The following is a 26,851-nucleotide window of genomic DNA, read 5'->3' as shown; positions in this document are numbered from 1 at the left end:
ACTACACCCCTATATGCTGGTGTTTTTGTAGTTACATTGTGTACCTTGTGTTAGCCTATTATGTATTTTATTTTATTTCCTTTTCTTTTCATGTACCTAATGATCTGTTGAGCTGCTCGCAGAAAAATACTTTTTACTGTACCTCAGTACACGTGACAATAAACAAACCAATCAAAATGCATCTGAAACATAACAATTATAGTTGTGGCATAATGTGGTGAATCTGTGTTAAGGTGTTTGATTAAGTGATAATGCCTGGGATGCAAAAGGGGTAAAGAGGAAGGGGTGCTATGTATCTGAGTAACGTCACTGGCTGGTGTAATGTCACGCATTACGGAGTGATGTAATCGGAGCGTTTCACGGGCTGTTGTGTAGTTCGCCATTGTACTCTGTTTGAGAATCATCTTGCAAATAAACCTCTGTTTATTGTGTACTCTGTTTGAGAGGCATCTTGCAAATAAACCCATTACACTGTGCTGTACAAACTCAGCGCTGATTCTTTCTCTTTGCGGCGACAAGATAGAATATAACACCAGTCCCCTGTTCTGCAATGTTTCCAGTTAGCTGGAAATAATTCCGAATTCCCCCAATTGCGACTTTCTACTGCTGGATTTCCTGCTCAACAGCCAGGCCAGTCTATTTAGTCAGATACTGGATTAGAAACAAAATAGAAAAATCATAACGAGGTCCTGCTGTTAATTTTGGCAGGACGTCGGTGTTCCTGGCATTCCCAGGTTCCTACATGCATCCCCGCCCTGCTCCCTTCCTGCAAATATTCCAAACAAATTACTTTATACACATTAAATAAAATATTTTGCATAACATTTTCTGCACATAAAGTTATATCCATTATGTATGCCAGTATATTTTGCAATATAAACTTATATTTTACATTAATTTATTTTAACCCGCATTCTTTTCCTAAACCATGTAACCTAATGTGATGTTATCCCAATTTCCAAAACACTTCCATTAATTTTATAACTATTCCTACCATTCCTAGTGCATCAATAACTCATTCATCACATTAGATGCAATCCTTATCCAACAACATATTCTCTGATCTCCTCTACACAATTGGGAGTCTACTTATTAATATGAAAAAGTTATTCTGCAATGATAACACAATTATCAGGGCAGCACGATGGCACAGTAGTTAGCACTGTTGCCTCAGTGCCAGGGGCCCGGGCTCCACACTGTCTGCGTGGAGTTTGCACGTTCTCCCCGTGTCTGCGTGGCTTTCCTCCAGGAACTCCGGATTCCTCCCATAGTCTAAACATGTGCAGGATAGAGTGATTGGCTCATGCTAAATTGCCCTTTAGTGCCCCTTAGATTAGGTGGGGTTACAGGGATAGGGTGGGGGAGTGGGCCTAGGTAGGGTGCTCTTTCAGAGGGTTGGGGCAGACTCAATGGGCTGAATGGCCTCCTTCTGCACTGTAGGGATTGTATACTCCTATGATTCTTTTCCATTGGCTAGTTAACACTGCCTTTCAGAAGATGAGACAGGAGTGCCAACATTTGCAGAAGATCCCTCCTTGGTGTTGTTGCTAACTTCTGGTTGGCTCTTAATTCGTAATTTGCTCTGTTTGTTTAACCTTTGCTCTAGAGTCGCCAGGTATACCGCCACGAGGTTCAAGTTCAAGTAATGATCAATAACTCAACATACCAATTAGTAAGATTCAAATCAAAACACATTTATTATACACAGTAAATCACTAATCATGCATAAACTCTACTTTCTAGGCTATTCCTATCACTAAAAGGCCTACACTTAGCTTTGGACTGGCTCACCAGGTCAGGGGAACAAATGGCCTTTTGTTCAGGTCCTGAGTCTGCAGGATTCAAAAGCTGGTATGGACGGGTAGCTAGGAGCACCTATCTCATAGCGAGCGTTGACTTGAAACTTACTTGGTTGGTGGCAGCGAGGCAGGTCACTGTCAAGGGTTGGTTCAAGTTGCTGAGTGACCCTGCCAAAGAAGGACGATTTGAACTTGGGGGCTTTACTTTATAGTCCCCAGGGGCTTCCCGCCCTTCGGGGCGGATCCCGTACCTGGTTCCAAGTGATTGGACTACTTTCCGATCACTTGGATCGATTTCTCCAATGCTGGAGTGGCTCCCTGATCGCTGGGCGGTCCCTAAGTGTCCGTTGGCCTTCCTTTGTCTTGGCTCCTGTTGGCGCCGAGGAGTCTGGCTTGGCTTTGTTTACCTTAACTGTTGCCATTGTGCCTTGGAATGGCACATTACTATGTAGATGGCTGCTGCATTACTATGTAGATGGCTGCTGGTTTCAGTGCTGTCTGGTTCCTTACAGGTTTCAATATACATGATTTCTGCACTTGCTAGTCTTTGCCTGTGTTGGCTGAATTTCCCTTCAGCCTTTGCGGTTCTCCATTTTAAGTCGGGAAGTGGCCAACTCAGGTGGCTACAATGTGTGTCAATATTGGCAGCAGGAATGTTTTAAACCATTGCTTTAACATGTCACTGAAGCAGAGTATATTGATCTCAATGTCCTTTTAGAGCAATGCCCAGTCTCTTCTGAAACATTTTGTATTTTACTGCCCTCTCCATCAAAACGGCCCTCTCCATCAAATCTACAAGAACTATTTTACAGCATCTGGGTTTGAAGGGAAAAATCAGGTATGCTGCCCCCATTAAAATGCAAAAATATCTCTTAAAAGTTAGTAATTTGAGGAACACAAATTGCATGAAAATCTTTTCCTTCTGGTCACTGCTTCTGATGATTTTATAAAAATAATCCCACAGTTAGGGGCATGTGCGTAAGACAATAATAAAACTTTAGCAACAAGCTGTTCTTGTCAGTAACAAAAAATAAATAAGTGAAAGATATATTTATACTTTTTTTTGGAAACAAAAAGGTTTCCAGATATTGTATTTCTCTACAGAAAATATAAAAGCGCATCATACCTATGGTAGAACTGAAAGGTATATGCTGCATTCTATAAATGTAATTAACATTTCAATGACATTGCATTACCTCTGTTCCATTTACCGCACATAGTGGTGACACATTCAAACATTCTTAACTGCATATTATCTAGAATAAAAATCTTACATCTTGCATGCACTTAAAGTCTAAAATCTGTACTTCCTGCTCTTGGTTACAAGTATGTGTCGGATTCGTCATCATAAATTCCATTGAACATTATTTATACAGGACATTGCCCTAAGGAAAATGTTCACATTGTAATAACATCCTTCGACCACTGGTGGCACTTTATTGCACCCATGTATATTCCTGCACCTCAATTCCTGCACAAGAATTCCTGGACCTGATTTTTTGGATGGCGAGGACTCCCTTGTAGCCATCTGGGATGGCCACTTTCCGATTACAAAATGGACACTGCAAAGATTGCAGGGAAAATGGACAATACTAAGAAAGCAAGCAGGTGCAAGGTTTGTCTGTTGATTGGAGCCATAGCTCCCAGACAAGACCGATACTGCAAACCATTTCCATACTAATGAGCCATCCCCGGGAATAAAAAGGTAACATTTAAGTAAACAATATAAAGACAGACACCCCGGCGCCAGAGGAGACCAAAACAAAGCAGGCCAATGGCCACCTAGGACACGCCCAGCAATCAGGGCACCCACCCCTCTATTGGAGGAAATCGATAGGAATGATTGGGAAATGGCTCAATTAATTGGGGCCAAGTTCAAGGCCCGCCCAAAAGCGCACAAAGCCCTTTTGGGTATAAGAAGAATCTCCCAAGAGAGAATCTCTCTCTTGTGACCCCGGCTCTCACCAAGGAGAGACCTGCCCAATAGCAACATCAGAACAAGTAAGTCCAAGGTCAACGCACGCTACGAGACAAACGCTCCTAGCTGTTATTCTGTACCAACTCGGCCCAGCAGCCTCAGAACCGAACAACGGCCATTGTTCCTCTGACTGAGTGGGCGCCCGAAGCTTTTAGCAGTAGTGATAGTTTAATTTGTAGAGTTCTATGCATGAGTATATATGACAGTGTGTGTAAATAAATGAGCATTGAGTTTGAACTTACTAACTGGTGTATCGAGTCTTTGATCAGTATTCGGTTTTGAACCTTGTGGCGGTATCGAAAGATACCTGGCAACTCTAGAGCAAACGTAACTAGAATTAAGGAAGGCGACCATATTGACTGCCATCTTCAGAGCCAAATTAAGAGAAACACAATTAGCAACACGCCCCCGCCATCTGAAGAGTTTCCCACTGACTCAGAGTGCCCGGTAGCCACTCAAATGAGCATTAAATGGCTGTTGGCAAGGCTTCAGCCCCTCACTTGGGAGGATGTCCCACCTTGGGGCCAGCAACTCTCCACTGGCTAGCAGCTCTCTAATCTCCGCAGCCAAAGGAGCTAACGTGGACAGAAAAGGAAGTGCTTGAAGCTACCTGAGCCTAAGTCGCAGGAATGTAGAACAAGGGTAGTTTAAGTGGTCTCAGGGCATGGAGTAGGGAGGCCTGTAGATCACAAAGGGGGTGGTCAGGGTGACCAGGGAAAAGTCTTAAGACCATAAAATATAGGAGCAGAATTAGCCCATTCAACCCATCAAGTCTGCTCTGCCATTTGATCGTGGCTGATGTTTCTCATCCCCATTCTCCTGCCTTCTCCTGTAACCTCTGATCCCCTTTTAATCAAGGACCCATCAATGTCTGTCTTAAAGACACTTATTGAATTAGCCTCCACAGCCTTCTGCGGCAAAGAGGTCCACAGATTCACCACCCTCTGGCTGAAGAAATTCCCCCTCATCTGTTTTAAAGGATCATCCCTTGAGGCTGAGACCACTGGATATTAAAGCCCACAGTCAGAAGGGGATTTGCACCACCTCCCCACTCCATGCTTGATATCTAATGGCACTAGGTAACCTCCCTGATCAACCTAGAAATTAAGGCTGGGTGAGAAACAGCCCTTAAGTGACCATTAAGTGACTGCTTAAGGGCCTCAATTGGGACAAAGGTAGAGGCATTCCTTTCCCAACCCAGTGCAAAATCACCGCATGGTCAGGCAGGTGGAAAGCTGAAGGAAATCCTGTCCCTTCAATTTCCCTCCCACCGCCCTCCCTCTGGCCTAAAAAGCTACAGGCAGGGGAGAATTAAATTCGGCCTCTGCATATTACTTAATAAATTCTGGCTTATTTTTAATTATTCATTTATGGGATATGGGTGTCGCTGGTTAGGCCAGCATTTATTTCCCAACCCTAGATGCCCTTTAGAAGGTGGTGGTGAGTTGCCTTCTTGAACTGCTGCAGTCTCTGAGGTGTAGGTACACCCACAGTGCTGTGAGGGAGGGAGTTCCAGGATTTTGACCCAGCGACAGTGAAGGAACGATGATATATTTCCAAGTCGGGGTGGTGAGTGACTTGGAGGGAACTTCCAGGTGGTGGGGCTCCCAGGTTTCAACTGCTCTTGTCGCTCTAGATGGTAGTAGTCGTGGATTTTGGAAGGTGTTGCCTAACAAATCTTGGCGAGTTCCTGCGGTGCATGTTGTTAATGGTACACGCGGTTGCCACTGTTAGTCGGTGGTGGAGGGATTGAATGTTTGTGGAAGGGATAGCAATCAAGCGGGCTGCTTTGTCTTGGATGGTGTCGAGTTTCTTGAGTGTTGTTGGAGCTGCACTCATCCAGGCAAGTATTCCATTACACTCCTCACTTGTACCTTGCAGGCGGTGGACAGGCTTTGAGGGTCAGGAGCTGTGTTACTCGCCAGAGGATAAGCTTTGACCTGCTCTGGTAACCACAGTATTAATATGGCTAGTCTAGTTCAGTTTCTGATCAATGGTAACCACTAACATGTTGATTGTGGGGGATTCAGCAATGGCGATGCCATTGAATGTCAAGGGGCGATGGTTAGATCCTCTCTTGTAGGAGATGGTCATTGCCTGGTACTTGTGTGGCGCGAATGTAACTTGCCACTTGTCAGCCTAAGCCGGGATATTGTCCAGGTCTTGCTGCATTTGGACATGAACTGCCTCATTATCTGAGGAGTCATGAATGGTGCTGAACATTGTGCAGTCCATAAGACCATAAAACAAAGGAGCAGAATTAGGCCCCTTGGTCCATCGAGTCTGCTCTGCCATTTAATCATTGCTGATATTATACTCATCCCCATTCTCCACATAAACCTTGATCTTCTTATTAATCAAGTCATTTGCAAACATCCCCACATCGAGGTAATTGATGAAGTAACTGAAGATCGTTTGACTGAGGACACTACCCTGAGGAACTTCTGCAATGATGTCCTGAAGCTGAGATGATTGACCTCCAACCACCACAACTATCCTCCTTTGTGTCCGCCAAAAGTCCAAGCAGCAGAGAGTTTTCCCTTAATTCCCATTGACTCCAGTTTTTCTCGGTCTCCTTGATTCATACTTGGTCAAAGGCTGCCTTGATGTCAAGGGAAGTCACTCTCACCCCACATCTGGCATTCAGTTATTTTTTCCATGTTTGAACCAAGGTTGTAATGAGGTCAGGATCTGAGTGATCCTGGCTGAACCCGAACTTAGCTTTTGTGAGCAGGTTATTGCTGAGTAAGTGCCGCTTGATAGCACTGTTGATGACTCCTTCCATCACATTGCTGATGATGGAGAGTAGACTGATAGGGCAGTAATTGACTGGGTTGAATAATGTCCTCTTTCTCGTGAACAGGACACACCTGGGCAATTTTCCACATTGCCGTGTAGATGCCAGAGTTACAGCTGTACTGAAACAGCTTGGCTAGGGGTGCGGAAAGTTCTGGAGCACCAGTCGTCAGTACTGTTGCCAGAATATTGTCGGAGTTTTGGATATTACTTCCTCAATTCTTCTATGCTTTTGAAATGTCAATAAGTATATATTAAAAAATGACTGAGGAATGCAGGCTGAATTATGGTTTTACACCATTCTCAAACCCCATCTCACCTAAAGACTACATCTGAGCCAAAAGAATTTTTGATTGGGTGAGCTTGGGGGAGGAGTGTGAAGTTGAAGAAACAGGATACTCTACAAGTTCCAACCCACCCCGGGGCGGAAAAGGCCTCGGACGAGAGCCCACTCTTGCCCTAATTGGGGCCATAATGCAGCCAATTAACGGTCACTTAGGGGTGATAGGATTTACCTGGCTGGTAGGGGGAGGCCTGGAAAAGACCAGGCCTAGCTATTGAGCAGGAAGGAGCTGGGGTGTCACCTCAACCAAAAGCCCCATTTTGATTGCAGGTGAGGCACCGTCAGATGGTGGCTGGACCTTCCCCCCCACCACCCCCCCATTCTCGCCCGCAGCCTTTTCCCCCCAACACCCCAATCACTCCCTTTGAATCCCACCAGGCCTTCCCTACCCTCCCAACCTGGAACCCCTTAAACCTGCCTGGTTCTTCATTCCCAGAATTTAGGCTCAGGCAATTTCAAACTCAAGGCCGGGATTCTCCAATCCCGCGGCCAAGTTCTGACACCGGCGCGAAAAGAGGCGTCAGCCACTCCGCCGTCAACGGGCCTCAAGTGGCAGGTATCCACCCCTTCCTTGGGCACTAGTTTGGCGCCAAAGTGGTACCCGCAGCACAGGCCCCCGAATGTTGGCGCGCCATGGCCATCACGAGTCCGTGCATGCGTGCCACAGCCGGCGCGAGGTTGCATATGCGCGTGGGTTTCCGTCTCCGCGTTGCCCCCGGGCAATATGGCGGAGCCCTCCAAGGGCCCAGCGCAGAGAAACATAGGCCCCCACGGAACTAGCCCCTGTGGAACTAGCCCGCCCGCCGATCGGTATGCCCCGATTGCGGGCCAGGCCACCATGGAGCCCCCCCCTCCCCCCGGGACGGCCCGCAGACAGAACTGCAAGGCCATCGGGTGGGACCATACGTAACCCACGCTGGCGGGACTCGGCCGAACGTGGAGAATCGGCGGGAGGGCCACTTTCAATGGCCCCCGACCGGTGCGGCAGCGATCCCACGGGCGCCGGAGAATCGGCAGCGGAGAATCGGTGGGGCGGCGCCCGGTGATTCTCCGACCCAGCGCGGGTTGTCTTCTATTCATTCCAACTTCTGTTGCTGCAGGAATGGGAGAGATTCTGGCCAATTAGATTGGTCAGCAGTTCCCTGAGGTGGGACTTCCTCCAACGTGATGGGGCAGAACTCCCATCTGCAGCCCCTTTATGCTCATTTGAACGTGAGTTGGCTGCAGGACACTCAGTCGGCAGTGAGATATTCCCCAGTGACTCTTCGGAAGACAGGAAGGGAGACCCGGGAATCTGAAAAATCCAAGCCATGGTCTTGCATGTGTGCAATGCCACAGAAGATTGATGAATATTTATGTAAATTTTGTATACCCTACTTTCTTTGTCACACAGAATTATATTCCATCACAATCTGTAAACTCTTGGGCCAGGAGAGCTGTACCTGTCTTAGATGCACAGGCCAAGTTGGGTCAAATGGCCTGTTTCTGTGTTGCATTTTCATGGAGATTTCCTGATCTTACACCTCTGCAGAGAGCTTGAGCTCACATGATTAGCCTATCAGAAAATGTGAGGAGATACACTAAGCCACTCTCCAGCTCTATTGTTCACCCACCAACCCCACCCAACTCCTTCACAACCAATCTGAGAAAGCAGTTCAAGTTTGCACATGAATTCAAAACACCAAAAACAAGGAAAAGCATGGACTTTTGCTGTGGTCCCTTTGAAAACAGGAACAATGGACATTCGTTACACCAGCTGATTTCCTACTACTACAATTGTCAAGTCAGTAAGAGGAACGGACTGAGCCAACTCCGCTGAGGAAAGAAACAAGCGTGTGGGAAATGACTCTCGGGAAAATAAGTAAGTGGATCATAGTTTGTAATGGGTTGGGACTGCTTACACCAGCTGCCTGTGTTCCTGCCCACCTAATCTCAAATTGGTTATTGCAAATGTTGGCCATATGGTCAGCAAGTGTTCACTCACTGGCACTCTTTAAACTAAGCAGATGTTACTGAACGTGCAGAAATGCCACTTTGAAGGCAGATTTATTTGTCTGCTACCAAAAAGGATGCAAACATTAGCATTTCCTATTGGGACATTGTTAAACTTAGGCCAAGATAGCAATTTTGAGTGAAACCACATCCAATTTGTATATATTATAAATCTAAACGACAAGCCTCTCCCCATGGGCTCTAGTGGAAAGCTCTTTAATGCCATCACAGATTGCTCAGTCTACAAGCAGGCTAACAAAAAAAATACACTCCATTTATCAATGGCTGAGAATTTCCTCTCCCGTTCATGTCGGACGGGTTCGGTGGCAGGAGCGGAAAATATTCGAGAACTGCAAAAGTTAAGTCATGCGTAGGTGTAAACGTGTGAAATGATTATTCCCTCCGCCATCAGTGACAAGGTGTATTTCCCAACCCTGAACATCTGGAATATCATTCTAATAAATTACCATCTTATTATCAAGCCCCTACACTGGAATCATCCCCCCCACCGACCACCCCAGGAACCCCTTTAATCACTCGAACCCCCTACCACCTGATGACCTCAAAACATCCAATGAGCCTCCCCCAACTATGTTAACCCCTCACTACACCCGCTGTTCAGACACACCTTGGCGTGCCTCATTGCCGTCTAGCGGCGGAGGTCCCCACTGGAGGTCCCCCTACCGAGGCGTCCTCCCCCTAACACATGGGAACCTGAGGTGGAGGGTGATGCATGCAGCAGTGAATCATCGGCTACACCGGTTCACGGATGCCCATGAATCCTGTCCTTTTTGCCGCTTTGTGGAGTCTGTGAACCGGCGCGGTAGGACAGTGGGTAGCACTGTTGCTTCACAGCTCCAGGGTCACAGGTTCAATTCCCAGCTTGGTTCACTGTCTGTGCGGTGTCTGCATGTTCTCCCCATGTCTGCGTGGGTTTCCTCCAGGTGCTCCGGTTTGCTCCCACTAGTCCCAAAAGACACGCTGTTAGGTAATCTGGACATTCTGACTTCTCCCTCTGTACCCGAACAGGTGCCGGAATGTGGTGACTAGGGGCTTTTCACAGTAACCTCATAGCAGTGTTAATGTAAGCCTACTTGTGACAATAAAGATTCTTATTATTATATCTATGTTCAGTGTCCTAGGCTGCACTCCCTTTTCAGTTTCCTAACGACGTTGTTGTCAAAGTTTGTTTACACTTCAGCCCCAAGCTCCTGATCTATTCGCATCCGGTGCAGAGATGGGCGGGAAAGGTGGAGAACTTCCTCGTGAACCTGCTCCTGGCTAAACTTGCCATTAACAGGTCCAGGTATCAGGCAACCGAGGGGGTCTACCGCGGTATCATTTGCGGCTGGGGTCCCTGGAGAAGGAGCATGCAGTGTCCACGGGCACACTCAAGGCCTTCTGTGCTCGGTGGGCAGCGCAGGGGTTCGACTGTGTTATCGACCCTTCTTTGCACGCATTGATTTGATGCTTTTTAAGTTTCCGTTTCTCTTTTGTTATTTTTGGGCTGTGCTCTTACTCGGAGCGGCCCTTTTTAATTTGTCCCTTGGTTACTTTCTGTTAATCTATTCAGTTGTAATGCCCAATAACACCATAATAATTGCTCACCCACTTACCGTCTCCCTGGCTTCTCAAAGTGGCCTTTGAACTCATCTTGTTTATGGCAGCTAGTGCTGGAAGAAGGGGGATTCACTTCAACCCTGACATTGCTGCCCTGTATTGGAAATACTCTGGCGCTGCTGTCCTGCACATTTCTCACCAAATCTGGGACAAAAAAACCCAGAGAAACATGTAGCGAGGTAAGTAAAGAGGAGCGGAATTGCAACCCTAAGGTGATTGTCACTGCTCAGAACTTCTGGGCCAAGATTACTTGAATGTCAATACAATTTTTGGTAAGATTCGGGCAATTGGCTAAATGGTTTCAAAATACCATGACATGAAGCTCACTAATTCTCTGTCTAATGCCAGAGCTAAAAGGCGAAATGTTTAATCTCAGTGCTTCCTAAGCCATACATTTATTCGTTTGTATTTAACATGGTTGAGCTCAAATCAATCCATGAATCAAGAAATCATGAGATACAAATTGTAGAGAACTCAAATTGTACTTCGATAGGGAAAGTACATCAACATGATTTATTTTAAAGAAGGACAACAAAATGACGGAAAGCTGAGTGAGATGAAAAGAAACCTGAAGAGAACGAAGAGGGACACTGCTGAAAGAAGACTTGAGGAGGTTCTTGGGAAAAGAGATAGGTGTTAGCAAATTGGAGAGAACCAGACAAATAATTCTAAAGGAGAGCAACATGAAGAAATGGCTACAAGTGGTGGATCACAGTTATGGGACACGAGGATAATTTGATGTTAGAGAAGTGGAAAATACATAGGGAATATAAGATAGGGGGCGTCATTCTCCGACCCCCCCCAGCGGGTCGGAGAATGGCCGTTGGCCGCCGTGAATCCTGCCCCCGCCGGTTGCCGAAGTCTCCGGTACCGGAGATTGGGCGGGGGCAGGAATCGGGCCGCGCCGCTTGGCGGGCCTCCCCCCCACTCGATTCTCCGGCCCGAATGGGCCGAAGTCCCGCCGAGAAATTGCCTGTCCCGCCGGCGTAAATTAGAGTAGCTATTTACCGGCGGGACAAGGCGGCGTGGGCGGGCTCCGGGGTCCTGGGGGGGCACGGGGCGATCTGACCCCGGGGCGTGCCCCCACGGTGGCCTGGCCCGCGATCGGGGCCCACCGATCCGCGGGCGGGCCTGTGCCGTGGGGCACTCTTTCCCTTCCGCCTCTGCCACGGTCTCCACCATGGCGGAGGCGGAAGAGACTCTCCCCACTGCGCATGCGCGGGAAACTGTCAGCGGCCGCTGAAGCTCCCGCGCATGCGCCGCCCGAGATGTCATTTCCGCGCCAGCTGGCGGGGCAACAAACGCCGTTTCGGCCAGCTGGCGGGGCGGAAATCCCTCCGCCGCCGGCCTAGCCCCTCAATGTTGGGGCTCGGCCCCCAAAGATGCGGAGCGATGCCCGTCTGATTGGCGCCGTTTTGGGCGCCAGTCGGCGGACATCGCGCCGTTTGGGGAGAATTTCGCCCAGGACATCAAAGATGGAATTGACGAGACTACTGAGCAATTAGGAGTCAAGATTTTAAAATAAACTCGAGGAGGCCTGTGGAGTGGAGACAGTGGGCTGTGGCCTTACAAATGACAAATATCATATATCATATAATTTACAGTGCAGAACGAGGCCATTCGGCCCATCGAGTCTGCACCGGCTCTTGGAAAGGGCACCCTACCCAAGCCCACACCTCCACCCTATCCCCAGTAACCCAGTAACCCCACCCGACACTAAGGGCAATTTTGGACACCAAGGGCAATTTATCACGGCCAATCCACCTAACCTGCACATCTTTGGACTGTGGGAGGAAACCGGAGCACCCGGAGGAAACCCACGCACACATGGGGAGAACATGCAGACTCCGCACAGACAGTGACCCAAGCCGGGAATCGAACCTGGGACCCTGGAGCTGTGAAGCAATTGTGCTATCCACAATGCTACCGTGCTGCCCTCAAATATGTGAATATTCAGATTAGGTGAAGATTGTAGTGGATCAAGACAGGAACGCTATGTAGAGAATACAATCCTTCCAGAGGCAAAAAAGCATGAACATTAATTTGGGTGGCAGAGAAGAAATAGACAATACTGTAAAAGTGAAAAAATATTGGCGCCGATTCTCTGGCCATGTTGTGCCCAGTACAAATCCTGCTACATTGGGAAAATTCAGGGCGAGGCCTGAAACGGGATTTGTACTGGGTGCCAAACAGCTTCCGATGCTCCCAGCCTGCTCCAGGTGACATGATCAGGTTCACGCTCTCGTTGGGTGTGAATCCGATTAGCATTTTTCAATAGAAAGGGGCAGGGCCTGTGGGGCGCAGGGCCCGAAGGGCCAGGCATTTGGCAATCCCATAGCAGAGTGTCGCTTACCTGGGGGTAGGGCCTATGATACCAGCGATTGGGGGTGGGAGTAGTGCCAGTGATGATGGATGTAGGGGGTGGGAGTAGTGCCAGTGAGGCTGGGTGTTTTACGGGGGGGAGGGGGGAATATTGCCAGCGATCCTTGTGGGTGTAGGGGGGTGGGGAATGGTGCCAGTGAGGATGGGTGAGGGGAGGGAGGTGTTGCGATGTCCACGGTGGGGCAGAATGGTGCCGTTAGGATGGGTGTGTGAGGGGGGGGGGGGGATCATGAGGTCCATGGTGCGGGGGGTGGGGGCTCATTATGCTCGTTTTGAGACCAGGACACCCTTTCCTGATATCTGTGAACAAGGGCTTGCCGGCATATTTAAGCTCCGGTCCTTTCAATGCTGGACGTCCCTCTCCAGAAACATTCAAAATGGAGGAGGACTGAGATCTGGATCGTGCCAATCCACCCGACGGGAATCAACCCACCCACCAGACACGGGATTCTCCCGAATCCCCCGATGGCCTGACACCGGCATAAAGAAATGGCGCAAACCACTCCGGCCTCAGTCCAACCTCCACATTTCCGGGGGCTAGGCCGGCGCCGAAGGGCCGGCGCGAATTAGCGCATGCGCTGAACCGCCGGCGTAGTTCCGTGCATGCACAGGACGGCCGGCGTATTCTTACGCATGGGCAGGGGTGTGTCTTCTCCGCGCCAGCCGTGGCGGAGCTCTACAGAGGCCGCCACGGAAGGAGTGCCCCCACGGCACAGGCCCGCCCGCAGATCAGTGGGCCCCGATCGTGGTCCAGGCCACCTTGGGGGCCCCCTCGGAGCCGGACCCCCCACACCCCTCCGAGGACCACACCACTTGGCCTACCAGCCAGGCCCCGCCATGTGAGACTATGGCCATTTCTTGCCGGCGGGCCTGGCCAGAAACCGACGGCCGCTCGGCCCATCAGGGCCTGGAGAATTGCCGGGGGGGGGCTGCTGCCAACGGACCCTGACTGGCGTAGCATGATCCCCGCCTCCGCCTGAAAACCGCCGCCGGAGAATACGGCAGCCGGCGTCGGAGCGGCAGGGCGGCATTCATGCCGCCCCCCCCAGGGGATTCTCCGACCCAACGGGGGGGTCGGAGAATCCCGCTTCACACTTTTGGGAGAATTGAACCGTTCTCTTAGGAATTGAGCAGATGTTGAGGAAGAAGCTGCCCTGATGATCCGGTGAGATCTGGGGGTGGGGGGGGTTACACGCCTTCCAACTCAATCTGAAGTGACAGCTAGATAGCCCTATGGTGTCAAGATCAAATAGAATGAAAGGTTGCCTTAGGGTTTCCCAACTTCACACTAGAAGAATAGTTGACTCATCCTTACCTTAATGTCAGTTGGAAAGTTTAGTACCAATGCTTTGATTGATGGAGGAGTGAGAGAGGTAGATGCTGGGTTACATTATCCTCCCTGAAGCAGCTGACCCTATGCTTCTGGAGACTGTTAAGAGTTAGAGATTAGATAGGGGGAAATCAGCGGTTAATCCCTGATATTCTCTGGAGGCAACTATGCTGGCAGAGGAGCAGAAACCATTGAAGATGGTATAGTGCCTGCATTGTAAAAGCAAAACTAGGACAGAGCACTGCTACAGTCAGCAAAGAGAATGAAATAATATAGAATTGTCAAAGGTATTGAAGGTGGAAAAAAGATCAAGGAAGATGAAGGAGACAGCACGAGGCATACCTAAAAATGAGGTGAAAACTTGGTGAAGCACAGACACTGGACTCCTTGCATGCCAAACATGACAGACCTAGGCGACCCCACAATGAATGGATCAGATCTATGCTCTGCAGTCCTGTCATATCCAGTCATGAATAGCAGTGAACAATTAAACAACTCAGTAGAGAAGGCTCCACAAATATCCCCATCCTCAATGATGGGGGTGTCCAGCACATCAGTGCAAAGACAAGGCTGAAGCATTTGCAACAATCTTCATCTCGACCTCTTCATGACGCTCCCAGCATCTCATCTGCTTCAGCCAATTCAATTCACTCCACTTGATATTAAGAAATGGCTGAAGGCACTGGAACAGCTATGGGTCCTGACTATATTCTAGTGATGAAGACTTGTGTTACAGAACTAGCTGTGCCCTGAGGCAAACTGTTCCAGTACAGCTACAGCACTGGCATCAACCCAGCATTGTGGAAAATTGCCCAGATATGTCCTGTTCAGAAAAAGACAGGACAAATCCAACCCAGCAAATTGATAGAAGGGATCATCGACAGTGCTATTAAGCAGCACCTGCTTATCAATGACCTGCTCACTGATGCTCCGTTTGGATTCCACCTGCGGCACCCATCTCCTGATGTCATTATTACAAACATGGATAAAAGAGCTGAACTCAAGAGATGAGGAGTTCAGTGATTGCTTTTGATACTAAAGCCACATGTGACCGTGTGGCATCAAGGAGCTCTGGCAAAACTGGGGTCAATGGGAATTGGAGAAGACCCTCCACTGCTTAGCGTCATGCCTGGCATAAAGGAAGATAGTTGAGGTGGTTGGAGGTCAATCATCTGAATTCCAGGGCATCACTGCAGGAGTTTCTCAGGGTAGTGTCCCAGGCCCAACCATCTTCAGCTGTTTCATCAATCACCTTCCCTCCATCATGGGGAATGCGGGAATGTTTGCTGATGATTGACCAATGTTCAGCACCACTTGTGACTCCTCAGACACAAGCAGTCTGTGCCCATATGTAGCAAGACCTGGACAACATTCAGGCATGGACTGATAAATAACAATTAACATTCGGTAGGCAATCACCATCTCCAACAAGAGAGAATCCAACCATCTCCCCTTGGCATTCAATGCATCGCTGAATCCCCCTCTATCAATATCGTGTGCGTTATCATTGACCAGAAACTTAACTGAACCAGCCATACAAATACTGTGGCTAAAAGAGCAGGTCAGAAGCTGGGAATTCTGTGGCGAGTAACTGACCTTCTGAGTCCCCGAAGCTTGTCCACCATGTACAAAGCAAAAGTCAGGAGTATGATGAAATAACCTTCACTGGATGAGTAAGGAAAGGTAAAATCGCCATAGTTCCAGATGACCATAGGCTGCATTCCCCTTTGAGGGAGAGAGCTGGCTGATGGTAGTTCAACCTGAGGATCACCTCAGGTGAGCGGCAAGGTTGAGAAGGCAAGCCCTTCATGAATAACCTCAGCCGGTACGAGAATTGAACCCACGCTTCTGGCCTCACTCTGCATCACAAACCAGCTGTCTGGCTAGCCAACTGAGATAAACTGGCCCCCTGAGATTATTCATGAATATAATAGTTTTTATCCCTACAGCAGAAACCCATTTGACTATGGGATAATTGTTTCTCTTCATCACATGGATGGTAATTTGACAAAGTTGATCAACCATCTTTTATGTTATCCATGATGTTTTATTCTGTGGATTTTGGTAAAAATGAAAACAGTGCACCACAAACAGATGGGGGAGGGGCACTTTAACATCTTGTCACCCATGTGATGAAGCCAAAAGGTCTTCATCTTTAGTCTGAACAAACATTTCTTGTACCATGAGCGAATGGGAACAACTTTGAGTCGGCAACCTTATTTACACCTGTCATAATCTTAAACACCTTTCTTAGATCTCCCATCAAATATCCTTTGCTCCAAGGAGAACAACCCCAGCATCTCCCAACCTAACCTGGTAGCTAAAACCTGCTGGAATTGTTCGGAATCTCTCCTGTTTAGCATGGTTGCAGTGCTACACAACACAATGGAGGGTAGCCTCAGTGTGAAGATGGCACTTCATCTCCCCGGGACTTGTGCAGTGGTCACCCCTACTAATGTCACTGTAGACAACTGCACCTACAACAAATTACATTGGTACCATGCCACAGTAAATTATGGTTCATTGGGTGGGGCTTTACCCGAGGACCCATTGTAGCCCACTGTCAATGACCAGGAATTTAAACATATGATTGTTCACCTTGAATCTTAGCTGAATCACTAACCATGAATGTCTCAACTTACCTGTGAAACACTTTGTAAACATCCCTGCTGGCTCCATGACAAACATCAGTCTCCCACGGCAACATAGAAAACACTCAGCCTCAGTCCAGAATTATCATTTGACATGGGTTATCGCAGTGCACTCTGGTCAATGTACTGTCATGAACACCTTAATCACAGAAGATAGTTCATCGTCAAGGACTACGCACATTCTGGAAGAATTTGAGTTTTGAAAGGCACCGTCCCTTAATGGGTTAATGCGGAGCTCTGATTGCTATTCATGGGGAGGCGGGGGGCGGGTGGGGGGGGCGCATCCATTTACAAGAACAATTAAGCAGTTTGAAAGAAGCTGGAAACATCTTGACCCTAATGGACTGTATACAAAAGGATCACATGGTATTTTATGGCTCCGGGAAAAAAAAACATGCCAGCAAAACTGTGTTTAAAGTTGATCTCAGTTTTGCTTTGAGAAGGAGGAGGACCAACTGTTTATGTAAAGAACACGGCCTGCATTTTGCAGCCCAGAGCCAGTCCACAGCCGGAAGTGAATATAAGCTGCTGCTAAATTGCTCTATACCTGGAGTAGAGTAACTGAAAATGTTCCTCAAGTCCACGTGAGAAGCAGTGCAAGAGTCATCAATTATTTTGCAGATCAGTGTTGAGAGGACAGCATATCAAGGACTCCACCATCTTCTCTTTTCCCTTCAACCATTAGCTTTTAACCTTTGGCATAATTCCTCCATTTGTTTTTGGTCTGTGTACGCGTGTGCGTGACTTCGGGTGTGCCAAAAGAGTAATTAGTAGACTTTCGTACTCTATGTTAGCCTTTCTATTTGACAAGACTGGTTTTACAGTAAACTAACAAGTTTGTTCTTTATTGAAAGAAGTTTAGTTAAAGTCTCCTTTATTCTGGGTAAGAATATCAAGGTAAACAATTGGCTATTTTGGTGAGTGAATTAAACTTTTAGATTAATGATTATAGAATCCCTATAGTGCAGACGGAGGCCATTCAGCCCATCAAGCCTGCACCAACCCCCCGAAAGAACACTCTGCCTAGGTCCACTACCCCACCCCATCCCAATAACCCTGTAGATGTCTGCACACTAAGGGGCAATTTAGCATGGTCAATCCACCTAACCCGCACATCTTTGGACTGTGGGAGGAAACTGGAGCACCCGGAGGAAACTTACGCAGACACGGGGAGAATGTGTAAACTTCACACAAGTGCTTGAATTGAACCCAGGACTCTGGTGCTGTGAGGCAGCAATGCTAATCACTGTGCCACCGTGCCGCCAATGCGACCCGGGGAGCAGTAGTGATAATTACAATGTGCACTCCTCCATCCTGGCTACAGCAATAGTCCTAGAATAGTATAATAAGTACTACAAAATCAATGATGTATCTCTTGTCAACACAAACTAAATGACCCCATCACTCAATGCCCTGGTAACTTCCACCACCATTGAGTGAATCAGTATGGTAAATTTCAGGAATAATGATCAGTTGAGTCACTAAGATGTAAATGTGTGCCATTGAATATATCAACTGGGTGCCAATTCCTGTCACAGAGTCTAAAGCCCATCGGTGACAATATCCAAAGTGCTCAATGTTATTGAGAAGGTAAGTGATGCAGGAATGAAAAGTATATGATGTTTGGGATGGGATTGATGGCCCAGGTTATATTGTTAGGAACTAAGATGTTTCCTAGTCACCTTTAAAGTCTTCATCACCTCCATCCAAATCATCATTGTCTACAAGATAGAAATGCTTTCCTTCCTTTTCTTCACCCATGAGGTCACCCACTTCTGCTTTGTGTTGCTGTGACAGATCAATAAGAAGCAAGGATAAGGGCTGGTCTCACCCTGGGAGATTGAGGAGGAAGTAAACATGAAATTTCAGATTACTGGATTCAAGTATCTGGTGATTGTCAAGGTTGGCAAACACCTACCTGCAACTTAGTACCCAATCTCACTATCTCGCACTTTGTGTGGGAGGAGAGCTAGAATGGAGTATCTGCTCAGTGGTTTAATGGCCTGAATCTCACAGACGGTTAGCTCTTTTATATCAGTTATGCCGCCTGGGGCCATCGACCTTACACCAGGATTGTACGTGAATTTCCTGAAAAAATTAGTGCAATATGTGAAGAATTTCCCCCAAACAGCATCACACAGCTGCTTTTATGGATCTGCTTCTAGAACTGAACGTCATTACAGTAATGGAATTATAAGAAGCTGAGTGCCAATAGTGCTTATGAAAAGCCTTGGCAATCCAGCTGCAACTATAAGAGTTATGGAGCATTTGAAACATGCAGCTATGTGAAGGAAGCCTTAGATTCCAAGCACAGAGTAATGTTTCTTATACTGCTCAAGAGAAAAAATCAACAGTGACATTTCTCTTAACTTGCATGTCCTGTTCCGGCCATTGAGCTTCTTCCTGCACTTCTTTGCTGTCCTAGGGATCAGGGAAGAGGCACTTACTGCCAATGCCATATCATTCCATGTGGCTCTTGTAACATTCTTTCGTGGTTTTCTTCCAGGAGAGCCGAGTAATGTCTCCCTTTCTTTATATTTCTTCCATTAGAGTCTGAAGGTTTCAGTCTTAAATTGTGATTGTGTTAGGTGAGGATTAAACTCCATCTGCCTCTCAAGAACATATGTTAGATCATCACTAAATTAGTGGATTTCTTAGTCAGCACACTTCATCATGCAGGAATCCGTGCATGTGGAACCTTTCAAAAAAAAGCAAATAGCAACCTTTTTGCCTGTGCCAGGAGCAAGCTCATTGGGCATGTAGGAATTCTGACCTGCATCTCATCTCTGTTGCTGCAAAGGGAAATTTCTGCTGCTGAAACCAAGACACAGAGTTTTTTTTCTTTATTGAGAGGGTTTATTGGCTTGTTCAACGTTATGGCTCTCCTCCCACACAAACCAGTGTCCCAGCTATCCCCTATTTATATTCTCCTTTAATAAAACAAAATCAATAAATTAAACAAAAAAAAAACAATATGCAAGAGGGGGTGACTGTCCCTGGTGAGACATTGTAACTAAAACAAAACGTTAAAGGAAATTTAATTAACTAAAGCAAAATATAATTTCCGGAGGTGATGATATACCCGAGTCCCCATGGCACCCGCTGGTTCCGGGAAGCCTGAAGCATTCCAGTGGACGCTGCATGGAGCCTATCCGCTACTTATATGTACTCAAAGACAATTAATACTTATCGCTTGTTTCTGTTAAGAGTAACAATGCCAGTGACATGAACAAACCTTAACAAGGTAACTGATAAGGCATTGACATCTCTACATTCAGGCCCATTCAACAGGATACTCTAATGATTGCACTCATGTAATTTACATCCACGTGTTGTCTTTGAAATTTTACTAGACGTTTGATTTTCCAGGATAGCTGTGCACTGCCACTGTATTCTTACCGTTCGATATTCAACAAGCAAATGAGAAAACTGCCCAGTGTTTCCCCTGACACTATTTTGGAGCAGAGAATTCCTTTGTGTGCTAATAAACAGCGTTGGAGTCAGCAGCACATTCTATTGACACTCAGGAAAAGAAAATATGGCCCAAATGGAACATGTTTATTCCCCTTCGCACTGCATATAATTCTCATATATTTGTGCCAATCATATATTATGCAGCCTTTCCCATGTGTGAAGAAAAGATTGTGAGCATCACATATTAACATACTTATTTTAGCAACCACTCAGAAACATCAATTACATCAGAAAATGCTGGGAACACTCAAAAGCTCAGACAACATCTGTGGAGAGAGAAACAAACAGAGTTAACACCTAACAGAGAGGGTGGCACGATGATGCAGTGGTTAGCACTGCTGCCTCATGGCGCCGAGGACCCGGGTTCGATCCCGGCCCCAGGTCACGGTCTGTGTGGAGTTTGTCCATTCTCCCTGTATCTGTGTGGGTCTTATTTTGGAAAAATAAAAATAATTGGCTACTCTAAGTTTATTAAGAACGAAAACCTAACAGAGAACAGTGGCCTGAAACATTGGGCAGGTTTCTCCGGTCCCTCACCACGTGTTTCTTGGCGGTGTGCCGTTCGATGCCAGCGGGATTCTCCACTCCCGCCACTTGTCAATGGGATTTTCTATTGAAGCCACCGGGAAACATGCAGACGGTGGTGCGCTGCCGGCTGGAAAAGTGAACCTCAACAGCCATTAACTCCGTTTCTCTCCATCCATGTTATCCGGCCTACTAAATATTTCCAGAATTTTCTGCTTGTGTTTCAGATTTACAGCATCTGCAAAATTTTATTTTTACACTCTGCAATATAATTAGAAATGACGATTGAAGATCTTCTTTCCGGAGTACAAATATATCCTTCAAGCTAACGTCACGTCTTACTGGTAGCGCAGCTTCTGAAAGTTCTGTCACCCTAGCCAACTGTGAGTGTTTCCTAATTGAGCAGGCTCAATGTGTCCCACCTTCGATGCATCACAGCAGGACCATAACACAGATTGTGGTAGAGTTGTCTTATAGTCTAAGTGTAGGTTGGCTGCCTGCCAGCAAAGTTTAATGTCAAATACCTTAAAGTTACGTGCTGCTCGAAAATAGAAAGGTTCCTACAGTTACAGTTTACCCATCTATATTTATCTGCCTGTCAACATAAACCACAGGGAGCGTGGTCAAATGCATCTGGTCAGAATCGCAGGTGTACATAGCAGAAGTTGAATTTCTATCTTGGAATTTAGTTGAATTAACTTTTAAGAGATCAGGGAGAATTTTCCAGAACTTTGCCTGTGGTTGGCTGCTTCCTGAGGAACCCTGGAAAGAGTTTGGTTCAGTCAATGAGCAGGGCAACTTATACACTTGCCCATATTTTATTCTCATCAGCAAAGTAGCCGCTCTCGTCATTCAATTCACATACAACTGCCCTTAGTTCCTGAGGGCTTGTCAACAGAGCTTTCCACTATTCCAAAATCTATTTCAGTCTTGTACCCTCTACAGGGAATCAGTGGCATTTGTGAACTGGACACACAACAGTAAGGCTCTTTAATCAGAGCAGCATGGTAGCACAGCGGTTAGCACTGTAGTTTCACAGCAGCAGGGTGCCAGGTTCAATTCCCGGCTGGGTCACTGTCTGTGCGGTGTCTGCATGTTCTCCCCATGTCTGCGTGGGTTTCCTCCAGGTGCTCCGGTTTTCTCCCACTAGTCCCAAAAGACACGCTGTTAGGTAATTTGGACATTCTGAACTCTCCCTCTGTGTACCTGAACAGGCGCCGGAATGTGGCAACTAGGGCTTTTCATAGTAACATCATTGCAATGTAAGCCTACTTGTGCAAATGGAGATTATTATTACTAAATCCTCACCAAGATGTACAGACCAGCCAAACCAAGATGTATGAAAAAAACACAAAATATATGTGACATTTAAATCAGGTACATGAAGTGGAATTATTAGAAAATAAAGTTGGGATTATAGGAGAGAGATAAAAGACAAATAGAAAAAGCAAGGCAAATTCATTTTTACTTTTTAAAAAACCTTGATAACTTTTTAGAGGGAATAAGTCTCCAAATTTTATTTAATTTTTTGAGCCAGTGAGGTTGTTCTTCTGTAATTATCATTTATTACGCTGCTAAAATCCCACTTACTCTTAAAAATACCCACCCTAAACTTTTAACCCATTTTTAGTGCAGAATTAGTGAGTAAATATTGTAAGGTTATGCACTGCAGTGATTTCAGTGCCAAATCTATCAGCAAGCACTGTAACTGTGACCTCGGATGGAGTAGGGAATACCTGACAGCACATTCTAGATTACTGTCTTTAACTGTGCCAGAAGGTGCTGACAGGCTTACGCTATAACAACAGAGTGCTTATAGCTTCTTCATTATATGATCCAGACCATTGTCTGTGTAGTGAATGTATTTTTGTGGGCTGAATGCTATTTCTATGTTCAAAGCATTCAAAATCAACAGAATCTAATGAGTTTTATAATCATCTTTTTGTCACTACCCTAAACACTAATAGACTCACCGAGCTGTTTTTGTATCTTGGTAAAGGTGATGTCTGCAGGTTCGAATTCCTGAACTATGTGCAAGAGAATTTTATTGATTGTTATGTTTCCAGCCCAATGTGGAGGGAAGCTGGAGAGTGAAATGGAACAGGTGGAGCAAATTTCAGTAGAGAACAGTTGGGAAACAGTGATCATAATATTTAAAAATAATTATTGAAAAGGTTACATTGATGCACAGAAATACTTAAGTGGAGCAGGTAATTCAAAAAGGGATTAGGGCGATGTAGAATAGAATCAAAATCTGCTAGGTAAAACAAAAACAAATTGAACACTGCAAAACCTTCAAGGCGGAGATGATTTGGTTACAGAGTAAACATTCCGATGAGGGGGAAAATAAGGGCATTCAAAGCCAGAACACTGGATGACTAATGGTGCAGAGGTTAAAATGAAACATAAAAATAAGAAACATGACAATTGTAAGGTTCATAATAAGTTAGTGAACAAAGTTGAATACAGAAAGAACAGAGAAAATCTAAAAGGGTAAATAAGAGGGACGAAATGAGTCCAAGAACACATATGCATGCAAGAATAGATTAGTAGCCGAGGGCGGCATGGTGGCGCAGTAGGTAGCGCTGATGCCTCACAGTGCCGAAGACCCGGGTTCGATCACGGCCCCGGGTCACTGTCTGTGCGGAGTTTGAACATTCTCCTATGTCTGCGTGGGTCTCAGCCCCCACAACACAGGTCCTTCCATGTTATTGACGTAGCAGTCTATGGGCAAACATTTCAGTGCTTCTTGTATAGGCTTTCCTTCAGTGTATTAGATAAGTACACCCCTTTATCCATTGCTTTTACTAATGCCAGTTTCAGCTGCTAAGATGTTTTTAGCTGCCCTTTTTATTTTGTTCACTTCCGTGGCCATTGAACATTGATTATTCTTTTCCACCAAGGATAGGATAAACACTGCTGAGCTAGAATATCCATCTGGAAGATTGGCATGTGAAGCATTGCTAAAAATGACAAACCTATCTTCCGGATCACTCTGGTTGCAAACTTCAGTGCACATTTGTCTGAATTTACTTTGTTTAATGTTTAGTGTTTAGTTTGCTCTCATATAATCCTCAACTGTCTTAACATAGACTAGACCTGATGCCATATTGGACCTGAGTACTATGTTAAGACATAGCTGCGATTGAGCGATCGGACTCCTCAGGATGTGGTACTTGCCCGATTCACTTAGGATATGGCCTAGTCCGTCATCCCCTCAAATCCCTTCCCACCCTCCCAGGATATGTAACATCACTCCAGGATGCTCTGACTGTGCGCATGGCATTGAAATTAAACAGAATAAGTTAGGTGACTTTGAGACGCATCCCAATAAATCAAGTCAGGTCCTTGCAAAAAGGTCCTTCCATCCAAGGAAGAAACAGACGTTAAGTGGTTTGAATGGACAGGTGAACAGGGTGTGCACTCAGACTAGACCTGATGCCATATTGGACCTGAGTACTGAGTGCACACCCTGTTCACCTGTCCATTCAAACCACTTAACTGGTCTGTTTCTTCCTTGGATGGAAGGACCTTTTTGCAAGGACCTGACTTGATTTATTGGGATGCGTCTCAAAGTCACCTAACTTATTCTGTTTAATTTCAATGCCATGCGCACAGTCAGAGCATCCTGGAGTGATGTTACATATCCTGGGAGGGTGGGAAGGGATTTGAGGGGATGACGGACTAGGCCATATCCTAAGTGAATCGGGCAAGTACCACATCCTGAGGAGTCCGATCGCTCAATCGCAGCTCGGGTGGTCACATGGGCTATCGTTGCACCGGGTCTTCGTTTGGTCACCAGCCTACGTACTGGTGTCATTAGCAGGTCATCCCCCAAGTGAAAGCCACCCATTCTGGGGTGCTCCTCAAAGAGGGCAGGGATGACGGACTGCCCCAGAATGCAGCTGTCCCCGGGAAGCTGGCACACAGCTTTATGTTGAGGGTGGAACCCCTTTTGGTTAACTTAGGGCACCCCCAGATGGTCTGGTGAGTGCAGAGCAACATGTGTGGCATCTATGACCCCCTGGACTGGGGCATCCCAGCGATGGCTGGGAAAACCGGCTGCCCGGTCATCTTGTTGGACTTGGTCCATGTCAAAAATGATGTCGATTTCCGGCCAGGCATACAGAGCATCTGTGACCTGTGGCCTGTTGCCTACAAGATGCCACACAGGTCTGCTCGAACCCTGGAATGATACCAAGGCTTAAAGGTTCAGGGCTGCGGTGACCTTGATGGCCACTGGATGTCGTCCTCCATCTCGTGCCAGGTCCGCAAGGATGTGGCGCGGGTCGCACCATCTCCTTGTTGAGGCGAAGCCTCCTTTGGCATGCTGTCCATCATCTGTTCGAATGACCAGTGATACCTGCCAGAAGCAGTCGTAAAAGCTGGTGAAGCGTCTGCAACACTTGCAGAGTGCGGAAGGTCAGGGAGCGGCCCTGCCAGTGGACAACAGAGCAGTTGGTGGGCTTCCTGAACGGGTTCACACAGCAACATAAGGAGAATCGTAGGTGATCGACTGCGGGAGGCTGGAGGTCCAGGGTCAGGCAATCCAGAAGATGAGGGAGTGGGGGCTCCTTATCTGGGGGCTCCTTATCTGGGGGCTCCTTATCTGGGGGGCTTATCTGAGGGCTCTTTATCAGGGCTACTTATCTGGGGGGGCTCCTTATTTGGGGGGCTCCATCGAATGGTCCTTATCTGGAGGTCTCCTTATCTGGGGGGCTCCTTATGTGGGGGGCTCCTTGACTGTGGGTTCCTTGTCTGGGAGGCTTATCTGCGGGGCTCCTTATCTGCAGGGCTCCTTATCTGGGGGGGGGGCTCCTTATCTGGGGAGCCTCCTTATCTGGGGGGGGCGACTTATCTGGAAGGCTCCTTATCGGGGGGCTCCTTATCAGGGTCCTTACCCGCAGGGCTGCTTATCTGCGGGGGGGCTACTTATCTGGGAGGCTCCTTATCTGGAGGTCGTTTATCTGGGGGCTCCTTATCTGGGGGCTCCTTATCTGGGGGCTCCTTATTTGGGGGGCTCCTTGTCGGGGGCTTATCTGCGTCTCATCTGCAGGGCTCTTATCTGGGGGGGGGGGGGGTGCTCCTTATCTCGGGTGGCGTCTTACCTGGGGGGCTCCTTATCTGGGGGTTCATCTGGGGAGGTTCCGTGTCGGGATTTATCTGCAGGGCTCCTTATCAGGGGGGCTCCTTATCTGGGCGATTGTTTACCTGGGGGGGCTCCTTATCTGGGGGGCTCTTTATCTGGGGAGGCTCCTTATTTGGGGGGCTCTATATCTGGGGGGCTCTGAGGGGATCTTTATCTGGGGGGCTTATCTAGGGGGCTCCTTATCTGGGGGCTCCTTATCTGCGGGGCTCCTTATCTGCGGGGCTCCTTATCTGCGGGGCTCCTTATCTGGGGGCTATTTATCTGGGGGGCTATTTATCTGGGGGGCTCCTGATCTGGGGGGCTCTTTATCTGGGGGGCTCTTTATCTGGGGGCATCGGGGGCTCATCGCCATAATTCCATAGATGGAAGTTGGCCAATGGGCTTTCCATATGGGACCGGAGCAACAAAGGATCGCGGGACATCTGGGGGGGCTTCTCTGGGGCTCTGGGGGCCTCCTTATCGGGGATCCTAATCGGGGGCACTCCTTATGTTACAACAGGAGGTGGTCATAACCTGCTCATATAGGGGCATCTGGGTGGATTGGGGCTCAGGGGGGGGGCTCATCTGGAAGGCTCCGGTACATCTGGGGCCATGGCATAACTGGGGCCCCTGGGGTGGGCTCCTTGTGGGGCTCCTCAGGGGCATCATCTGGGGCTGGGCCAAAAAAGGACCCCAAATAAGGAGACCCCCAAATAAGGAGACCCCAAATAAGGAGACCCCCAAATAAGGAGACCCCCAAATAAGGAGACCCCCAAATAAGGAGACCCCCAAATAAGGAGATCCCCAAATAAGGATTCAGCTGATGACCCAGC

At 47.4% G+C, this 26,851-nt stretch overlaps 1 protein-coding gene across 2 annotated transcripts in view; it reads right to left on the bottom strand.

Moving 5' to 3' along the window:
* The window catches only part of LOC140388059 (copine-8), a 544,832-nt gene that overhangs the window by 484,736 nt on the left and 33,245 nt on the right, over window positions 1-26,851 (bottom strand). The gene's annotated exons all lie outside the window — the stretch shown is intronic.

This window comes from Scyliorhinus torazame, chromosome 13 (genome assembly GCF_047496885.1).
Source record: "Scyliorhinus torazame isolate Kashiwa2021f chromosome 13, sScyTor2.1, whole genome shotgun sequence".
Taxonomy (NCBI): Eukaryota; Metazoa; Chordata; class Chondrichthyes; order Carcharhiniformes; family Scyliorhinidae; genus Scyliorhinus; species Scyliorhinus torazame.
Note: the sequence above shows the minus strand (reverse complement) of the source record. Positions and strands in the feature narration are given on the sequence as shown.